General features: G+C 52.8%; 1 protein-coding gene across 2 annotated transcripts in view; it reads left to right on the top strand.

The window, feature by feature from the left end:
* The first annotated feature begins 4,043 nt into the window (after positions 1–4,043).
* The window catches only part of KCNG2 (potassium voltage-gated channel modifier subfamily G member 2), a 72,536-nt gene continuing 56,169 nt past the window's right edge, over positions 4,044–20,410 (top strand). For both annotated transcript variants that reach the window (XM_057526738.1, XM_057526735.1), the window contains exon 1: positions 4,044–4,211. The gene's annotated coding sequence lies outside the window, so the exon portion shown is untranslated. The remainder of the gene's footprint in view (positions 4,212–20,410) is intronic.

Raw genomic sequence — 20,410 nt, 5'->3', positions numbered from 1 at the left:
TTCCACTAATAACATACCAGTCAGTATTTACTAATATGCTACTATAGTCAAGAAAGTGGGTTAAGATATATCTAGAAAGCTGTTTTGGCAGAAGTATTTTATAATAGTGGAAAACTGGAGAAAACATAGATGTCAAACAATAGAGTTTCAGTTACAGTATGGTACCAGCCACAAGAAGGAATCCTGTGCAATCATTTAAAATGATGTTGGAGCCTGGAAAACACTGAAGATGTTCATTTCCTGTTAAATCCAGTGAAAATCCAGGAGCTATTATGATGCTATTTTTGTATAGAAACAAACAAAAATATATTCTTACATTTAAAAAGTCCAAAATGTTTTGGTACCAAAATAGGTCCCAAATAGTAGCAGTGGTAAAGTTTGAATGGTGGAGATGGGAAGTACAGGGATTTCTTATTTTCTCCTTTGTATTTTTCACAGAAGGTTTACTAATTTTCAACAATAAGCATGTATTATGTTCAAAAAACATTTTGTAAATGTTTGCTCCTTTCCTAAAACAGAAGCTACACGAAAAATGCAAATGCATCAAACAGCAATGAATTTAATATTATTCAGAAAAAGCAACGATGAGTCTACCGGGGCTGATGGTACCGTCTTTTGCAACCCTGTCCCTGGTTCCCGTCCTGTGGACCAGCAGCGAATTTATAAAATACCAGCAGTGCTGGATCCCCAGACACGTGGCTGCCAGAGGGTCTAACACCCGCAGCGTTAGCTCCTTACTGACGCTGCCTAACCGTGGTTTCAAAACTATCAGAAATACAGAGCAAAACATTCAGAAGTCCAGAAACAAAGCAATAAAAATAATAAAAGGGAATGAGACACACATAATGAAGGAAGTTAAGGGGCTTAGAGAGACGAGAAGAGTACTTTAAAAGGAAGTTTGAGAATGGTCTGTCCCTCTCCGACACGCTGAACTATTTGCTTGGTTTTAGGGAGAGGAGTTGGCCCACGTGGAAGGATGCCCACGGTGCCCATCGCATCTGCGGGTGCCAGGCAGCCCTCGGGCGGAGGCTGGACTGCGTGTCCTCCCCAAGGGCCCCTGGGCCCGGAGTTCAAAGCTCCTCGGTTTGCAGACGTGCTCAGTCTCTCGTTTCAGCATTCCTACCACATTCTAGATTGTTACTGCTCTGTAAGCGCCTAAAATAATGATGATAATTGGTTTTGTTTGCTATGGCCCAGATGTGTCCTAGCATTAACTCATTTAATTATCAAAACAGTGAAGGAGGTTCTACTGTTATTTCCATTTTATAGACAAGGAAAGTGACGCACAGAGAGGTAAGTGATTTGGCCAAAGATGCACTGAGGCTACTAAGTGATGGACCAAGATTTGCAACCTCTGCCAATCAGTTCACACTGCACTGTTCCTAAAACAAAGTGCTGACGGTTAGTCCATCACGACAAAGTCAAATTAAACAGACCACGCGTGTTATCCTTTCTTTTTCATTTTTGTAAAATTGGTAGACTTACCAGTTCAGATGCCTAATGAGTTTTGTTTCTATCTCAGAAAGGCATTCAATTAAGTTTCCCAAAGAAAACAGAAAATGTGCGTTGCTAGAACAGTCTAGATGGGGGTAGAGTGTCCCTGGCAGCACGATAAGGCAAGGTGATTGTCGTCGGCACCAAACAGAGGCACAGCTCAGTGGGGGCCCCAGCCCCTGGGCGTCCTCCTCTTTGGAGAGCGTGGAGTTACCGCTTTTCCACCAGCTCAAGGTGAGGACTAGAGCTAATACACTGTATGATAGGATTAAGCTTCTGAAACACCTGACGGGCTCACCAAAGAGGTTAGTAAAAACTAACAAACAGGGCTTCCCTGGTGGCGCAGTGGTTGGGAGTCTGCCTGCTAATGCAGGGGACGCGGGTTCGAGCCCTGGTCTGGGAAGATCCCACATGCCGCAGAGCGGCTGGGCCCGTGAGCCACAATTACTGAGCCTGCGCGTCTGGAGCCTGTGCTCCGCAACAGGAGGGGCCGCGATGGTGAGAGGCCCGCGCACCGTGATGAGGAGTGGCCCCCGCTTGCCGCAACTAGAGAAAGCCCTAGCACAGAAACGAAGACCCAACATAGCAATCAATCAATCAATCAATTAATCAATAAAAAAATAAATCTTTAAAAAAAAAAACAAAAAAACTAACAAACAAAATTTAATAGAAACAAATATACTGCACCTAGATTTTAAGGAACCCAATAGCTGAAAACCACAGATCAGGAGAAACCAAGAACAACTGCACCAGTAGAGACTGGGGAGATGGAGAGACTTTTGCGGACTGAAAACGCAGAGTTGACTGAGAACGTGACGTGGTGCCAGGGAAGGCTAGTGAGTGCTTCGGCCGGATGCACAGAGGTCTGGAGAGGGGAGGGGGAGGGGCATGGGCTCGTGCCACTCTGCACAGCACCACCACGGCACAAGCTCTGAAGCGGCAACCGCGGCGGAGCTGGGGCTGGAAGTTTCCTCCCGTGAAGGGTACGGGGCCGGGGAATACTTCGCCTGAGAAATCATACATACCCATCCACACTCAGACCTATGCAGCCCAGAGGCTGGGCACTCGCTGTGGGTCAGAGAGTGCCGAGAGATTTCCTTCCATAAGCCTTGTTTGCTCATTTATTGTTTAGTGTTTCTAGAGTTGGAGGGCTTCTGTGTTAAACGGATCCTCCACCTAGTTCTGCCTCAGCGGCTGCAATATCCATCCCCAGGGGGCAAATGCCCCACCACCCAGGACGGATTCTGCTCAGCCTAGGACAGATTCTGTGCCGAAAACACGGGACAGCCGGCGCCCAGAAGCCATCACTTTCTGGGGGAGAGGTGGCCTTTCAGGGACAGAGAGGCGGCCAGGCCTCTCCGGCTCTGATATTCAGTGAGTGTTTCTATGGAGAAAAAACCCTTCTTTCCAAGGTTTCGGTGTCCAGGCGCAAGCTGGAGAGGAGCATCCGCTTCGTGTAAATGCACGTGGTGAAACAGTCCCTCACAGAGGCCGTCAGGATCCACGACACACGCATCTGGCAGTGCGGCCCCCAAAGCAGGCCCTCCTGGTGACCGGCCGAGCATCTCCAGACCCCTCAAGTGCCCTTCCTCCGGGCTCTCGCGACCGCGCCCATTGGAGAGCCCCTCGCCTGCCCCTTTCCCGCAAGGGCCGCTTCCGCGTGTGGTTATGGAGGGGGCGGGGGTCGCTGCGCCTCTGGAGCCGCCCCTGTGTCGGGGGGGTGAGCGCGAGCGCCTGTCGCATCGGTGGGCGCGGGGCGCAGAGCGGGATCCGCGCCTCGTGCGCCCCCGAGAGTTCGCCCTGAGTGGACACGTCCCTGGACTCCCGGCTCCCGGCCGGACCGCCGCGCCTAGGGGTCGGCTCGCCCTAGGGACCCGCGGCCGGGCGCGAGGGGGCGCCGCGCCACAGCAGCCGGGCGGCTCGCCGGGGCCGGGCCGGGCCGGGGGCGGTGCGCGGGGCGGTGCCGGACTCCGCGGGCTGCGGGCTCCAGAGACGCCGCGCTCCTCCTGGAGGAGGCCGCCGGCCCGGCGAGCCGAGCGGCAGCCCGCGGAGTCGGGGGCCCCGAGGTGAAGCTGCGCGCGCGGTGGGGCCGGGGACCCACAGGGGAGGGTGCCGATGCCGGAGCGGGGCGGGAGGGCGCGAGGCTTCTGCGGTGAGGGCTCCGAGCCGGAGCGGGGACCGGAGACGCAGTAGGATCTACACCGGGGGGTCCCGAGGCCAGAGGGGAGACGGGGGGCGGGCGCGGCGGGGAGAGAGACCTACGCTGGAGTCTCCCGGGGCCGTAGCGGGGACAGGGGGTCTACACCGTGAGATCCTGGCGCGGGAGCGGGGGCGGGAGGGGCGCGGGGGTCTACACGCGAGCTTCTGGGCGGGCGCAGGGCAACGGGGGCGCAGGCACCTGTCCGGGAGCGGCGACAGTCCGGCGCGCGCGGTCTCTACTCGGTTGCGCAGGGGGCTGGGGCCAAGGAGATTGCGGGAGGGACATTTAAGCGCCCCTCCCCCACCCCCCCAGCCACCGGAGCGGCGGGCGGGGCTGGGCTGGGAGCCGCCCCCGGCCCCCCGTCAGGCTCCAAGTCCCGCGCTGGGCCGGCGCCCGGCCGCAGGCGCGCGCGGGCTTCGCCAGCTTCGTGCGCTTTCATGGAGGTCCGGGCGGCCTTGGCCCGAGCCTGGTTCCAGCTGCCGCCCCATCTGTCTGTGTCGGATCTGCAGGAGCCCAGGTGAGGGGACGGAGGGGTGGGACAAAGCGGCGTCCGCGACCGGGAGCGGGGCTGTGACCTACGGGGAGATCGGGGTGGGGGCACCCGAGTGGGATGACCAGGGATCTCCCAGGCACCCTCCCTGGCTGGCTGTGGGCGCACCCGGCTCCGCGGAGAGGGCGCGGGACGTGGGCGAGTCCCCGGCGCGCGGGTGCCCTTTCCTCGCCCCTTCCTGCCGCCCCTGCTGTGCAGAGGGGAACGTCGCCCCGTATACACAGCGGTGCGCGCAAGGGTAGCCTTACACACACACGCACACACGCACGCACGCACGCACGGCCGCCTTCCCAGCCTTGCCTTCTCTGGCCCGGGCGCGGAGCCGGGGCACGGACCTGAACCCAGGAGAGGGTCCACGAATTCTGCCAACTAGGAGCCCAAGCGCTCCCTGCGCCCTCCCCGTCCGAGCCGAGCCCAGGGGGCTCCCACACTCGCTCTCTGAGCCCAGCCCGGGGTCCGGATAGTGGCTCCGGAAATGAGGGGGGCGGGTGCTCAGGGGGTCCTGGGCTTCGGCAGCGATGACAAGGACGTCCAGAAGGGCGAGCCGGGGTCTCTCTGCGCCCCTAATGCTCTCCCAAGCCCCCGAGTCCCTGGGGACCCTGCCGTGTCCCTGCGCCCGCGCGGGTTTGCTCTCCAGGGGTTTCGGGTGACCGGTGGAGCCCCCTCCCAGGCTGCTGGTCCCAGCAGACTCGGTTTCTGATTTCCGACTCTCCGGGCAGGGCTCTGATCGGGGGCTGTGTCTCCTTTTGTCACCGTTTGTCACCTCATCCGAAACTCCAGGCCAGAGCTGGGTTAGGGCTGGGTGGATTCTACTCGGCCTTTGGAATTCCCTGCCTGGGCCTCCCCTTCTCCTCCCTCTCGCTGGGCTGCAAAGATGCCAGTTTCCTGAGTCCTGTACTCAAGGCCAAGATTTGGAGCCAGTGGCAGTTACCCCGCTGGGAGGTGGCCTCGTGGAGGCGGCGGTGGCAGCTGGTTTGCCCCCAGTCCCTGCCCGGGGCAGCTGCCGAGGGGGGTCAGTTAGTAGAACCCCCAAGTTCTCCCTGTCCACCAGGGGTGAGAGCACAGAGACCCTCCGTCTCTGCAGCGACCTCCAGGGCGATCTCACAACCCAGGCAGTTTAAGCAGAAGAGGGCGCCTTCCTTCCCCCACCCCTAATCTCTAGATGGTGCGGTGTATACAGCAGGCCTCCCGAGGCTTCACTACATCTATGATTCCCAGTTAGTCAATGGATGGACTCGTTCTGGCTTCCCTTAAACTGAATGCGGGGGGAGCATTGTGGCTCATGTGGGGCTGGAATCCCCTTGCTGCGGATCCCCGTTGCTTACCAGCCACACACACACTAAGGATTACACGGTATTGCCAACGAAAGGCTAGTATATCTGCACCTTCCGTGGGGACAGGTTAGGAGAAAACTCCCAGATCCCTTCCAAGGCCAGTGCCAAAGTGTCCTGATCCTTTTCATCTTACAATTTGTGTATTTCCACTTTGCAAAAGTTTTTTTTTTGAATACCTTGAGATTTCCATAATTTAAGAAAAAAATTGGATGTTTTTGTAGGCATGGGAGAAAAGGAGGGACACGAGTTCTTGCCTGGCACCGAGGCCTGCGCACACCAGATGCTCAGAAAATATGTGCTGGTTGATTCATTGTTTGAGTTTAATTAAGAGTTTCTAGCCAGGGTGTGGCTGGGAGCTGCCCTATCGTCATCACAGGTGTAGGTGAGATGATTAGCAGGTCGTGTGGAACACATGGGTTGGTAGGAAATGATAACATGTTGGGTTTGGCCCTGGCCAAAGCAGGTGGGGCCTGTGTCCCTGGAGGATTTGACAGCCAGGGGTGCGGGCAGCCCCCCTCCTACCCCAGCTCTCCCTGCACGTCGCAGCTGAAAGGGGGTCCGCTTGGGCGTTGAAGGGACAGCCGTGTCTCTGTCACCTCCCAGCGGCTCTCCTGAGAGCTCCAGCGCTTCTCAGCCGAAGCAGACGAGACAGAGGCCCGCTCCCGCTCGGCGTCGCGCCTGTGGGCACCTGCCAGGTACGGACGGTTACTCGGTGCCCCGTGCCATTCACGCAGCCAAGCAGGACCGGGTGCGCGTCGCTGTGAGGCCAGACACACGCGTACTGGGCCTCCTCGGTCGGGAGCCGGTGGGCAAATGTTTCAGCTGCTGCTGTTTTAGCTTTTCTGATCCCTCCCGTGTCAGACGAGAAGGCTGGACTGAACCATGCCAGCTCTCTGACTTTCGGGGGAAAACTCGTTTCTGTGAAACGGAGCCGGGCATACATTCACGCAAAATCAAACTCCTAACACTTTAATTTGATGGTCTGTTTAGAAAGAAGACAAATTGAAATGTCACATATAAATAGTACAGGAGACATTACGTTGTTTTTTAAATTAATGAAGCTAAGACGCAAGAGGAGACCACGCGCACCGAGGGGCAGACGGTGCCCTGGGCCCCCGACGCCCTGCGCTGCTGCCGAGGGGCTCAGGCTGGGCCCCGGCGCTCTGCCCCCGCCTCACCCGCCCGACACCTGCTCTGGCCCCCACCCCCCGCCTCCCTCCTCCCTCCTCACCCACCCGGCACCTGCTCTGGCCCCCACCACCCCCACCCCTCCTCCCTCCTCACCCACCCGACACCTGCTCTGTGCCCCCCCCACCCCCACCCCTCCTCCCTCCTCACCCACCCGACACCTGCTCTGTGCCCCCCCCACCCCTCCTCCCTCCTCCCTAGACAAGCCTCCTGGGGAGGCAGCAGATAAGCCCGGGTGGCGGCAGAGCCAGAGCCCTGGGCTGCAGTTCCCAGAATTTAATGACCTTCCTGGATATTTTTAACCTTCTCAGATATTTAAACGATGGAGTTTAAACCTTAGATTAGACTTGGGAAGTGTTGGGCACATGAAAGTCGAGGCTAGGATTATGGGGCCCAGCGGAGCCTCAGAAACCCTCAGGCTGACCTGAACGTTGGGTTTTTTTACTACATTCTAGCTGGAAGAGGCAGATTTATTTTTGTAAAGGATTAGCCTTTTCCGGTGGGAAAGGCTGTGGTCTCCGTGTTCGTGACTCAGTCCTCAGCGGCCGGCAGCCACCCGGCCCCAACAGGACTCAGGGAGCGGGTGTGTGGACGGAGGGTCTGCCCCCGGCTGGCGTGGCTTCCCGGGCCTCTGCACTCCCAGCCGGGGGTCTCCACACGCACCCTCAGCCCTCCCGTCCCCAGAGGGTGCCTGCCTCCATCCGGGGTTCTGTGCGGGGCTTGGCATGGGGCCTGGGATTCGGAGCTTCAGCCGGAGTCCAGGTGATTCCCATCACTGGGACGGCGGGAAGCTGGTGTGTGGGTTTTGGCTGGCGTCTTTGTAGCAGAAGTGGAACAGAAAGTACCGGCATGTCACGTATTATGGGTGCAGCTCTCTGTGTTCTGGGTCACGACGTTAAACGGGTTCAAAATAACGGAAAGGCCCTGCCCAGAACGTGTGTCTAGAAGCCGGATCTCCCCGCTGAGTTCAGCGTAGCCGGGCAGCCGAGAGCGGCCAGGCTCACAGCAGAGCGCAGGGCTGCCCACTGGGGTGGGGCCGGCCTTGGGGGGGGCGGGGCGCTGGCTCAGGCCCCGCCCCTTGCTAAGCGGGCACCTGCCGGACTCCCTGGTCCCGGAGTCCCACCCCCAGTGCGGGTCAAACTCAAGGGTGCCTCCGCCGGCCCCTGGGGCAGAGTCCCCGTGCGCTGTCTGAGCCCCCGACCTCCAGGCCAAGCAGATTTCAGATCGTCTCCCTGAACACACAGCGGCCAAACCGGGTCTGGTAACAGCCAGGAAGAGGGTTCCCTTCCTTTCCGGGGATCGAGGAGGCGTGTAGATTAACATGGGAAAAAGTGCATGACAAGTTTTAAATCCGAATGCTTTATGTAACATCATAGCAATTAATGCAATGGAGTGTAACGCTTCAGTGAAATAAAACGCATTAAAAATTAATGCCCGTTATGTAGATTAGCTACTTAGTCATGGGAAGGGAACAGTCTTGCTTCTCAGCCTCAGATGTTTGATTGTGGTGCTGTAATGTTGTGAGGCCCCTTTCTGGACAATTTAGCTAGTTCACAGTTACTTCAAGAAAATGACCGCTTCTGACTGTGAACAAATTTTCTTGATTCTTTTTTCCACCAAAAGAAAAAAAAAAAAGACATCTTTTAGATGAGGAAAGATAGGAAATATGTATCGTTGGCTTCTTGAACACTCACCAAATTGGAAGTAGAAAAATTCTAGAGTCTCAAGAAAATGCAGAGGTGTGCAGGGCAACAAGCACGATGAACAAGGTGGATGTTTATCTCCTGGAATCGTGACGTGTTGTTTTAACAAGAAACCTACAACTGGGGGGCGGAGGCTTGGCGAGTAAGAGGCTTCCGAGGGGCTGTCACTCCCGGGAAACACCTGCCGGCCCGCTGGGGGCCATGACGCACCTGAGCCCACACCTGGTCCCTGGGGAGGGGGGCACCCGGTGCGTCCACCGGAGCAGAGCTGCAGGCAGACAGGCCATTGGGAGGGAGAGGGGCCCGCTCTGCTCAGCGGCGTCATGGGTGGGTCACATCTGGGCTGACGCCCTTTTATGTGAAGAGATTATTTCACACCGAAGGAAACACGACCAAAAAGAAGCCCGCTCCGAGCCCGAGGAGCAAGTGGAAAGGTGGTGCCTCATGTTTCCAGATACAACAAATGCAACTAAAAATACCTGCTATTGCTTTTCCTTCACCATGAAAGAAGTACATTTTTATCATAGAGGAACTGGAAACATAGATTAAAGAGAAGCGTAAGTTTAGGCAAAAGCTTGTGTAATTCCACTCCTAGAGGGAACGGCTACTGATTTGTCAGGGTATGTCCTTCTTTCAGGGTTTATACACAGAATTACCACCCACATTCCCATGTCCACACACTCTCATACAAGCGTGTGGGATCATTTTATGTCTTCATGTTTTCACTTGTTAAATTGAATGTTTTTGGGTGGATTTGTCAAAATGTGTTTGTGTTTCCTTCTATTGTTGGCCATGTGGGTTGTTTCTCATTTCTCATGTTCTATAATAGACATCTTTATCTTCAAAAAGCATTTCAGGGCTTCCCTGGTGGCGCAGTGGTTGAGAGTCTGCCTGCTAATGCAGGGGACACGGGTTCGAGCCCTGGTCTGGGAAGATCCCACATGCCGCGGAGCGGCTGGGCCCGTGAGCCACAGCTGCTGAGCCTGCGCGTCTGGAGCCTGTGCCCCGCAACGGGAGGGGCCGCGATGGTGAGAGGCCCGCGCACCGCGATGAAGAGCGGTCCCCGCACCGCAATGAAGAGTGGCCCCCGCTTGCCGCAACTGCAGAAAGCCCTCGCACGAACCGAAGACCCAACACAGCCAAAAATAAATAAATAAATAAATAAAGTAGGGAAAAAAAAAAAAAATTATAAAAAAAAAAAGCATTTCATTTGGTCACAGTGCATGAGCTCTCAGGCTTTTGATACATGATGCCAAATGGTTTCTCGGGGAAGTTGTGCCGAAGTTCCCTGCACGTCCCCTTGACTCTCATCACATCTCGAATCTTAATCTCTACGTTTCCAAAGCCAAGGTCTTTCTGTCGGAAGGTACCACAGGGTCGTTACAAAACACTCGTGCAGGAGAAAGCGTGAATCAGGACGTGTGCTGCCACTGAGCTGGCCGGCTCCTGGGCTCTCTGTCACGCATGTCCCTGCATGTCCTGCACCGGGAGACGCCTGGTTTCCTGCGTGTGTTTTCAGGGATCATTGCTGCCTCGGTTGTCCCGTCTGTCTCCCAGGAAGGCTGAGCTGCTTCCCCCGCTGCTTTTCGCTCCTGTCCTCTGTATCTCTGTGGCAGCCTCGCTTCTCCCATTTTTGGCGTGTGCTTCTCCCCGGACCACCGTTTGCCCGCGCTGTTTGCATTTCCCTCCAGCCCTGCAGTGGGCCACCAGCCGTGTGAGCACCAGCACGCGGGCACCCACCCGCTGGCCTTGGCCACATGTCTGTGCCGCAGGGCCCAGCACGCATTAGGTTAGCAGACGTCTCTGAGTGTTCACAGTGAGCTGGGTTCTGTGCTAAGCATCAGAAAGTATATCTTGAGCCTCTAAAATCTGGAGTCCAGTTGTGGAGGAGGAGATGTATACAGATACAGAAGGATGGACGCAGCTACACACACATGCACATCCATACACACGTGTACACACCCACATATACACCTACATGCATGCATATCAACACACGTATATATGTATACACACATACATACCCACCCACATGTGTACACACATTCACACACACACACGCATGCACAAGCCTGGCGGGCAGGGGAGACCCTCAGAGAAGTCGCCGGGCAACGCCCCGTGAGCCACACGGCCTGGAGAACTGGAGCGGCGCCCAGGGGTGGGGGGTCTGAGCTGGGGGCCCGTGTGCGCTCATCTTGCTCACAGACCTCTTCTTGGTGTCAGTACGTGGGGGGAATGTAGGCGACTTTGAGACGTGTCCCCACAGAGCGGTGTGCGGCCGTCTTCAGGCCACACGCCTGCCCTGGGGCTCCCCCCCGTCCCCCTCCACTCCGCGTCCCCAGTGCAGGGAGGCTGCCAGCGAGGCCCTTTGTCCGCGCTCGGTACTCAGTCGGCCTCTCGCTGCACCTGCCCTGCAGCCCGTGCGGCCCTCGGGCCTGGCACGGGCTCCTCCCCTCCCACCGCCGCGGCCCCGGGGAACAGGAATTATTCTGTCCCCACACACACAACGCGCCGCCTAACTCGGCCTGGACAAGAAGGACCCCAGGATCGGACGTCTGTTGGCGCCGTCCACGGCTGCGGGGAGGAGGCCTTGGCACGCGGCTCTCCCACCACCCCGGCCTGTGAAGGGACATCCCGCTGTGCCTTTGGCGGTGAGACCAGAATAAGGGCTTACGAGCCTCATTTCAGGCAGGTGGAGGCCATGTTAATGGAGAACAAACAGGGCAGTGATGGGCATCTGTTTTCAAAACTGCCATTGGCTCAGGGCCAGAATTAGAAGTTACCGACTTGAGTCTTGCAGCATTTTCTTTCTTCACTCTCCCCATGGGTCTAGGCTCCATGTAGAGTCTCAAGGCTGAACACCCTCATCTTTTTTCATGTTTAAATATTAGAATTAGCCCCAAACCTGGGCCACCTGAGACTCCCAGGTGTTGAGCTGGAAAGAACTCGGGAAGACTCACCGTAAGGACAAGGAAGCTGACCTGCCTGCGACCGGTCACGGCCCTGGGCTCAGACCTTGACCTCGGCGCGGCGCCTGGGGTCTGCAGGCAGGGGGCGGCCGTTCTCTGCTCGCTCTCCCCCAACAGTGGGGCCTCCGGGGCGGTGTTTTGAGAGGTCTGTGCGCCCCGGGGCTTGTCTGTCCTCACCGTCCACGTGACTCCTGCGTCTCGGGGCTCCGTCTGCCTGGGGGTGTCGTCACCCAGATGTCCTCTCGCTGGGGGGACAAGCCCTGCCGCCAGAGGTCCTTGGGGGGGTCGTTTGCTCCGTTGGATGATGAGAAACGTCTGAGTGATGAGCTCAAGGCCACACAGCTCCCGAGTGAGGGGCCAAGGCTCACATTTTCTGACTCACAATCCTTTCCAGCCTCCGTGGTTGCGAGGCCCCAGACCCGGGCTGGAGTCTGCACTTGAGAGCCTGGTGTGCGGCCCCCAGCCCCACGCAGACACCCCGGCACACGGGCACCTGGCGGGGCATCCCTGCCACCCCTCCCTCACAGCAGGGCGGGCACTCGGACCCACTGATGACACCTCTAGAAGGCACCTCTAGGCGTCCCAGCCTAGAACAGAAGGCTTCACTTCTCCTAGGCAACGTTAACAGGAGTCTCGCCGAATGCCCGTCGACTTGGGGCCCAGCCTCCCTGCCTCCGTGATTCACTGCTGTGGTTTCCAACCCCTCCTCCTGCATCATGGGCGCCCAGCCTCCAGGGGTCGTGAGGTCGCTGAGCTGGTGGCCAGTGTCCATGTCACTCAGGCACCTGCGGCCGGGTTCAGTCTGGTCCCACACTGCTCACACGACTGCTGTCCCTGTCCGTGGCGTGGAAACGACCCCCGTGGCCTTGAAGGGAGGAGAGCAGGCAGGAAGCGCTGACGGCACCCAGTGTGGAGCGTCTTAGGTGAAACGCCTTTCTGTCTTTCAGGGCAGAAGCTGATATTTCAAAAAGAGGAGGAACTTGCAAATAGTCTAAAAGAAAAAAATCAAAGTGAAGAGGGACAAAAAGAGAAACTTAGAAAGGAAGCGTTGGGAAAGAGACAGGAGAGGCTGGAGAAAGAGGCCCATGTCGGGAATGCGGCATTCGTGATGGGGCACAGGCTCTCCTGGGACATGGGGTGGGGCTCCCTGGCACTGAGGGAGGCTCATCCTAGCGCTCCAGGGAGCAGGGCAGGCTGACCAGGATGCTGGGGCCGTGGCTCAACCAGTAAGAGGAGACCGACTTTGATCTCATCCAGTACCAGGTACTGAGTAGTGGCAGTACATACTGAAATCAACCATTTTAAAACAAACTAGAAAAATCTAGAAGTTACTATTTATAGTCTCTGGAGGGACAGGACTTTCCAGCCTCAGAAGCGGTGGGTGATATCAGTCAGCAATGACTGTAATAAAAACAAACCAGAACTTAAACAATACTCAAAAGCTGGTTGTGTTTCTATACACTAGCAGTGAACAATCTGAAAAGGAAATTAAGAAAACAATTCCATTTATAACAGCATCAAAAAGAATAAAATACTTAGGAATACATTTAAGCAAGGAAGTACTTGTACACTGAAAAATACAAAGAAATTAAAGACCTAAATAAATGGAGAGACATCTTGTGTTCATGGATTGGAAGGCTTAATTATCAAAGTGTCAGTACTCCCCAAACTGCCCTACAGATTCAGTATGCTCCCTGTCAAAATCCCTGCTTCCTGTTGGCAGAAATGGCTGGTCCTAAAATTCATATGGAATTGCAAAGGACCCAGGTAAGTCAAAAAAATCTTGAAAAAGAACAAGGTTGGAGGACTCACACTTACTACTTATTGAAACTTACTTCAAAGCAACAGTAATCAAAATAGTGTGGTCTTGGCATGAGAAGAGATGTATAGATTAATGGACTAGAGTGGGGAGTCCGGAAGTGAACCCCAAAATCTGTGGAGGTTGATTTTCAACAGAGGAGCCAAGACCATTCAGTGGGGAAAGAATCGTTTCTTCAACAAATGGAGCTGGAACAACAGGATTCAACATGCAAAAGAACATCCAAAAGTGTCTCTGATACAAAAAAAAAAAAAATCGCTCATCATACCAAGAACCAGAAATATCAAAACCTGACTGAAAAAAGACCATCAATAAATGCTGAGATGAATCAGATGTTGGAATTATCTGACTAGTCTTCTAAAGCAGACTTCACAAAAATGCTTCACCAAGCAATTACGGGTTTTCCTGAAACAAACAAACAAACAAAAAACAGAAAATTTCAGCAAAGAAATGCAAGTTATAAAAAAATATACAAAGAAATTATAGAACTGAAAAATACAATAATTGAATGTAAAAACTTGCTTCATGGGGTCAAAAGTAGAGAGGACATAACAGAGGATAAAATCAGTGAACCTGAGATTAATCAAAACTGACCTGTCAAAAAAAAAAAAAAAAAAAAACTGACCTGTCTCAACAACAGAGAGAAAAAAAGACTGAAAAAAAAAAATGCACAGAGTCATGGGGACCTGTAGGAAAATAACAAAAATATCAACATTTTTATCATTAGGCCTCAGAAGGAGAGAAGAAAGGGAATGGGACTGAAAAAGTATTTGAATAAAGAATGCCTGAAAACCTCTCAAACTTGGCAGAAAATACAAACCTACAGACTCAAGGAGCAGAGCAGAAAAATGACAGAAAAATCTCTAAATTCTTGGGAATTAGATAATACACACAAACAATTCATATGTCAAAGAGGAAGTCTCAAAGGAAATTTTAAAATACATAGCACTGAAAGGAAATGAAAACACAACAAATCAAAATATGTGGAATGCATCCAAAGCAGTGCTGAGGAAAATTGATAGCACTAAAATGCTTATATTAGAAAAGAGGAAAGATCTCTATATATCATACTATATCAATAATATAACTTTTTAAACTGTGTTAGTTCTTTAAGAACTCCTAAAAAAAAGAAATCTCCAGGTCCTGGGGGTTTCACTGGAAAATTCTACCAAACATTCAAAAAAAAATTAATCCTACCAAACATTTAACAAAAAGGAGGGAACACTTTCTAAATCTCTTTGAGGTTAGCATTACCTGGAGACCACACTAGACAAAGACAACACACAAAAAAGAAAACTACAGATCAATATCATTCATGAACTTGGACACAAACTCCTAAACAAAATATTGGCACTTTGAATCTAGCAATGCATAAAGTTACCAGACCAAGTGAGATTTAATCCAGGTATGCAAGTCTGGTTCAACATTCAAAAATCAGTCAGAATAATTCACCTTATCAACAGAACAGATATACAATCACATCAATTGATGCAGAAAAAGCATTTGATAAAATACAACATCCACTAATAATGAAAACTCTCAGAAAACTAGAAATAGATCCTCAACTTGATAAAGAGCACCTGAAAAAAACATACAGCTAACATCATACTTAATGGTGAAAGGCTGAATGTTTTCCCCCTCAGATCAGGAACAAGACAAGGGTGTCCCCTCTCAACCTAGTACTGAAAGTTAAATAAAGCAAGAAAAGGAAATAAAAGGCACACAGTTCAGAAAGGAAGAAATATAATTACCCCTCTTTGCAGATGCCATGATTATCTGTGTAGAAAATTCCAAGGAATGTACCAAGAAAACTCCTAGAACCAATAAGTGAATACAGCAAGGTCACAGGGTAAGATATTAAGACACAAAAATCACTCACATTTCTGTATACCAGCAATTAACATGTGAAACCAATTAAAAACACAGGACCATTACAGTCACTTGAAAGAAAATTAAATACTTAGGTATGAATGATGCAAAACACTTACAGGGTCCATATGCTGCAAATTATAAAATGCGGATGACAGATATCAAAGAAGACCTGAAGAACAGAACGACATACCAGGTTCACGGATTAGAAGACTCTACACAGTACAGTTGTCTATTCTCCTCAAACTGATCTATGGGTTTAATACAATTTCTATCAAAATCCCAACAAGAATTTTTGTAGACATGTACAGCTTATTCTAAAATTCATATGGAAAGGCACAGGCTCTAACATAGCTAAAACCATCTTGAAAAAGAAGGATAAAGTGGATAATTACTCTACCCAATATTAATGCTCACTATATAGCTCCAGTAATAAGACAATGTGATGCTGGCAGAGGGATAGGCAGATGCGTAGAACACGCAACCCAGTAGTGGACCCACACAGGTACACCTAACTGATCTTCAGCGAAGTTACAAAACCAATTCAGTGGAGAAAGCGTAGCCTTTTCAACAAATGGCAGTTCAGTTGGTCATCCACAGGAGAAAAAAAGAACTCATCCTTAACTTCACACCTTCTATAAAAATCAACTCAAACACAACACTGTAAATCAGTTATACTCCAATAAAATAAATGTTTTAAAAATTAACTCAGAAATGGATCACAGACTTTAATGTAAAATGTAAAACTGTAAGACTTTTAGAAAAAAATAGGAGAGAATCATCTGGATTTAGGGTTAGGCAAAAAGTTATTAGACTTGACACCAAAAGCATGGTCTGTAAAAGGTAGACATGACAAATTGGACCTCATCAGAATTAAAAACTGCTTTTCCAAAGACCCTTTGAAGAGCATGAAAGGAAAAGCTACAGAGTGGGAGACAATATTTGCAAACCACACATCCAATAAAGGACCCAAATCTGTAACATATAAAGAATTCTCAAAATTCAATAGACAACAGCAACAACAAAACCAAAAATATCCAATTAAAAATGAGCAAAATATATGAACAGCTATTTCACTGAAGAGGATATACAGATGGTAAATAAGCACATGAAAGATGTTCAGCATCATTAGCCGTTAGAGAAATGCAAATTAAAGCCACAAAAAGGTATCACTACACACTTATCAAAATAAATAAAAAATATACACCAAATGCTGACAAGGATATAGAGAAATGATCTCTCATACATCGCTGGTGGGAACGTAAAATGGTGCAATCACTGTGGAAATTTGTTTGGCGGTTTTTTATAAAATCGATTATGCAACTACAATATGACCCAGCAGTTGCACTCCTGGGCATTTATCCCAGAGAAACGACAACTTCTGTTCACATAAAAGCCTGTACACGACAGTTTATTGCAGTTCTGTTTGTAATATCAGAAACTGGATACAACCCAGATTCTTTCTATGGGTGAATGGTTAACTGTGGTCCTTCCACACCATGAAATACTACTTGCAATAAAATAGGAGTGAGCTATTGATACATGCAGTAGTTTGGATGAATCTCCAGGGAATTTGCTGAGTAAAAACACTTTTTACGATGAAAAATCTATTTATGTGTTAGTAATACACTTTAAAATATATTTCTATTGGGGGTAGGGAAGGCTTCTCAGAGAAAATGACTTGAATATGCAAAAGGGGGTTCTCTGCAGCCTTCATACAAGTGTCTAGCTGTAAAGTAACAGTAAGATAGTGTCCAGCGATAGGGCAGTGCTGAGGGAGCGGTAACGGCCCATCCTCGGGGTGAGATGCTCCCCAGTGCCCACCCACACGCTTACAGGCAGGCAGAGGAGCTTAGGTAGGACTTCGAGTGGCGTCAAAGAAGAGCCAACGTCCTATTCCCATGGGGTTCCCAGTGCCAAGGAGAGAACCACGATTTAGCAAAAATGTGGGCATTTCCTTACAGCCCTCGCTGCCCACCGACCCCGCCCCACCAGCCAGACCTCTGCGTGGAAGCCTTGCTCAGCCTTCCTGTCTGACTGGGAGGGAGCAGAGGAGAACTGTGGAGTCTGAGGACGTGTGAGCTCCAGTGCTGCCCTGGGGGCTTTCTTGCCTCTCCTGCTGTGGACGCGGGGCCTGCGGGCAGCCACTCGTGCATCTCCCTCCGCGCCGGGCACCATGCCCACCGCAGCTGCCAGCGGCCAGAGGTCAGCTCAGCCAGCTGTGTCAGAATATGCAAAGAAAGGGGTGGAGGACCCCCGGATCTACGACGGTTGTCAGTGGTGATGGGATTAAAGGTAATTCTTCCTTCTATGTTATTGTACTGTCCAATTTTCCCCTTTTCCCATGGCTTAGTTTTATAATTGGAACATTATTCTTTACGAAGATGAACATCTAAGACTCATTTATGCAAATTAATGTAGAGATGAATAAGAAACATCAAAACATATCCTTCTTGCGGCTGAAAAGTGTTGCGTCCGCGGTGGGAAGTCTCGTCCCACGCCTTTCTGACCAACCTCCCCCTCTGCACCCAGCAGCTGGCCAGTGACACCTGGGGCTTTTGCAGGGTGGACAGGGCAGATGCCCCCCTCACGGCTGGGCGCTGGATCGCAGGGGGATCGTAGTGATCTGTTTGGGCTAATTTCACCCTCTAGTCCCGTCGAAGCAGCTGCACCGCATGGGGCGGGTTGGGCAGGGGCTCGGGGCGGGGCGTGTCGTCTCGGGGACTCGGGATGCCGGGAACCACGTACACTCACATCCTCCCGTGAAAAGTTCGGAACCGCCTTAGGACCCTGCGACGCTCAGGATGCCACATACCTGAGACAGGGTCCGGCAGCCCCGCGTGTCCCCTGGAAGGCGGCCGCTGCAAAGGCCCAGTGCCGGGAGGGCTGCCAGGAAGCTGCTAGGATCAGGCGGTGGGCTCTTCCCTGATGGAAGGCTCTGGCGGGAGCGGCCCCCAGCCCCCTGCCCCCTCCTGACTGGGGCTGCTCCGAGGGACCTGCTCGCGGCCTCCGCCACACGCCCCCAGGAAGACTTGGCCTCTGCTTGGCGGTCATCCCAGTCAGGAGTGCGAGGGGCAGTGGACCCCCGTTTGTCCTCCCACCCCAGGTCCATCCGGGCCACCCTACGGAGGTGCCGGCGGAACCCGCTGGGTGGGACCCACAGGTGAGGCGCCCGGGTCATGGAGTCCCCTCCCTTGGGGCTGCCCTGGGCCTGTTGAGCCCCTCCCTGCTTCCTCCTCATCCTCGCCCCCCCACCAGCTCTCCCGCCCTCTTAGAACGAGTGTGCATTGGTAACGTGAGAAACTATTTGGGGGCTTCCCTGGTGGCGCAGTGGTTACGAATCCGCCTGTCAATGCAGGGGACACGGGTTCGAGCCCTGGTCCGGGAGAATCCCACATTCTGCGGAGCAACTAAGCTCCTGCACCACGACTACTGAGCCTGCGCTCTAGAGCCCGCGAGCCACAACTACTGAGCCCGTGAGCCACAGCTACGGAAGCCCGCGCACCTAGAGCCCGTGCTCCGCAACAAGAGAAGCCACCGCAATGAGAAGGCTGCGCACCACAAGGAAGAGTAGCCCCCACTCGCCACAATTAGAGAAAGCCCGCGCACAGCAACAAAGACCCAACACAGCCAAAAATAAATAAATTTTAAATATCTGTGTATATATATTAAAAAAAAAGAAACTATTTGAACGGAAGAGAAAATGTTCTTGAAGCAAGTGGCACAACTGTTTATTTTTGGGACTCTGTTAACATCAAGCTGTATAAAAATTAAATGACACCAGTTCACCCCAAGTAGATCATCGTGTGCGACAGCCCCTCCCCAGTCAACGGAGTTTCCTGCTGTGCTTCCACACAAGCCTCACCTGATCTGGACGCCTCGTTCAGAACTGGCCCGAGGGCCTGGGTAACCCTGGGCCATCGGAGAGCGGCTGCCCGTTGGCAGGACCTGCCAGCAGTCCCACAGGCAAACACGTGGGCTTTGTTGTCATTGTAGAAATGGTCACATCTGGGCTGCAGGAAGGTGATGGCGCTGCCTGAAATGAACAGCGATGGCCTCGCTGGTTCCCTACCCAGTGATACGGGCGCCGTCACTGCCACCCGCCGTCCCGGGTGGAGAAACTGGGACACAGGGTAGGCAGTTGACTTGCGAATGTCACATAGCTCTCGAGGAACAGACCTCGACCCTCAGACCCCAGGCTGGAGGCAAGAGCCCTTAAGTCTTTCTTGGCTGGGTTTCTGGAACCCAGCGGCAGGTGTTGACCTTCATGTGAGGAACACCAGGTGTGACGCCTGCGGAGCCGTGGCAGCCCAGCTTTGGGAGCAGACCAGAGGGTTGAGACTCGGGCCTCTGGTTTGTGTGGCTTTATCAGCTGGGCTCCTTTGTTATTTATCCTGAATAATTTCAAAAGAACAGGGTGCTTGTGGTCTTGTCACTGATTAGTTATTCAGACTGTAGGGATCATGGTGAAGGGGCTGACATGTTCATTGGTGGATGATCCCACAGGTTAAAGCTCAAGTATCTGGACAGGTGCCGACCCTGGCAATTCCCCAAGGGCCCCTGAGCACAGCCTCAGTGGGAGCAGGAGTGTGACCTGGGGAGGGGACACAGCTGGGAGGGGAAGGAGGGGGTCTCGGGATGCATGCCAAGGAGGGGAGCCCAGGGACCGGAGCTGAACCTGTCGGCAGGCTGACCCATGCGGGAGACCCTGAGGCCTCCCAGAATAGCCTCCTTTGTGCTGAGCCCAGGTCAGCCTCTAGCCCCAGTTCCCACCACCTCCTGGGAGAAGTGGCACAGCTGCCAGCTGTGGTCCCACGGGGACACCCTCGCGCCCCTCAGATGCCGCAAGCTTGCGAGGCCCCCAGGAGAGCAGGTGGGGGGCCCCCTAGGGAGGGGGTAGTTGTCAGTTTCTGGGAAGGCTGAGAGTCCCTGCTTGTGACCTCACAACACAAGACACAGCGGGTGTTTCCAGCGAATCTAGTGCGCGTCCCTGGGAACGTGAACTGTGCCCGGTCTGCTCTGGGTGTTCGGAAGCAGTCTTCTGAGCGGGACATCTTAGCTGAGAAGAAAGAATGGAAAGAGGGAAGCCTGAGGAACCACCGGGTGTACCAAAAGGAAAGTACAGATGCCACGGCCAGGGTTCCTTAAACATGACCGAAGTTTCATGTTTTGGGCGTCTAAACACTGCTTTCTTCATGATCCCTGTAATCTGAAAACTAATCAGTGATAAGATCTAGACAACTACATGGCTAATTGCAGTAAACTATACATAACGTAAAATTTA

Source organism: Balaenoptera acutorostrata, chromosome 13 (genome assembly GCF_949987535.1).
Source record: "Balaenoptera acutorostrata chromosome 13, mBalAcu1.1, whole genome shotgun sequence".
Lineage (NCBI taxonomy): Eukaryota > Metazoa > Chordata > Mammalia > Artiodactyla > Balaenopteridae > Balaenoptera > Balaenoptera acutorostrata.
The sequence above is the reverse complement of the archived record's forward strand: the minus strand, read 5'-3'. Positions and strand labels throughout refer to the sequence as shown.